The following is a 1,252-nucleotide window of genomic DNA, read 5'->3' as shown; positions in this document are numbered from 1 at the left end:
CACGGCGGCGGCGGCGGCCGTGCGGGGAGAGGAGAGGGGCGCGGGGTGGGCCGGCGGCCTGGCGGCTGGGCTTGGCCCGGCGGGCACGCGCGTGTTTTTTTTAAAACGTTCCGCGGAAAATAATTCATAGAAAAATAAATAAAAGTCAGAAAAATATAAAATAAATTTTCCCCGTCTAGTTAGAAAATCTAGAATAGGGTGAACAGTTTTTTAACACAAAATAAATATTTTAAAAACATGCAATATTTTTAATGCAATAAAAATTGCAAATAAAATCCAAATAAATTCCAATAAATGATTTTAACATTTTTCCTCCAGTATTTCAATTGTTTTGGAGAAGTCATATTTTCTCCTCTCGTTTATGTATAAGATGAAATATTTTTCCGGAGAGAAAATAATTAAAACCAAAATCCTCGTCTTAATATTTGATGAAAATCAAATTTAAAAATTCGAGAAAATCCCCAACTCTCTCCGAGGGTCCTTGAGTTGCTTAGGATTTATCGAGGATTTGTCAAAATGCAATAAAACATGATATGCAATGATGATCTATGTATAACATACCAAATTGAAAATTTGGGATGTTACAATTCGTGACTTAAATATTCTCCACCACGATCTGATCGTAAGAATTTTATTTTCCTGTCACGTTGATTCTCAACTTCACTCTGAAATTCCTTGAACTTTTCAAAGGTTTCAGACTTGTGTTTCATTAGGTAGACATACCCATATCTACTTAAATCATTAGTGAGAGTGAGAACATAACGATATCCTCCGCGAGCCTCAACACTCATTGGACCACACACATCGGTATGTATGATTTCCAATAAGTTGGTTGCTCGCTCCATTGTTCCGGAGAACGGAGTCTTGGTCATCTTACCCATGAGGCATGGTTCGCACGTGTCAAATGATTCGTAATCAAGAGACTCCAAAAGTCCATCTGCATGGAGCTTCTTCATGCGCTTGACACCAATGTGACCAAGGCGGCAGTGCCACAAGTATGTGGGACTATCGTTATCAACTTTACATCTTTTGGTATTCACGCTATGAATATGTGTAACATCACGTTCGAGATTCATCAAGAATAAACCATTGACCAGCGGGGCATGACCATAAAACATATCTCTCATATAAATAGAACAACCATTATTCTCGGATTTAAATGAGTAGCCATCTCGAATTAAACGAGATCCAGATACAATGTTCATGCTCAAAGCTGGCACTAAATAACAATTATTGAGGTTTAAAACTAATC

This window comes from Triticum aestivum, chromosome 1D (assembly GCF_018294505.1).
Source record: "Triticum aestivum cultivar Chinese Spring chromosome 1D, IWGSC CS RefSeq v2.1, whole genome shotgun sequence".
Classification (NCBI taxonomy): domain Eukaryota; kingdom Viridiplantae; phylum Streptophyta; class Magnoliopsida; order Poales; family Poaceae; genus Triticum; species Triticum aestivum.
The sequence above is the reverse complement of the archived record's forward strand: the minus strand, read 5'-3'. Positions refer to the sequence as shown.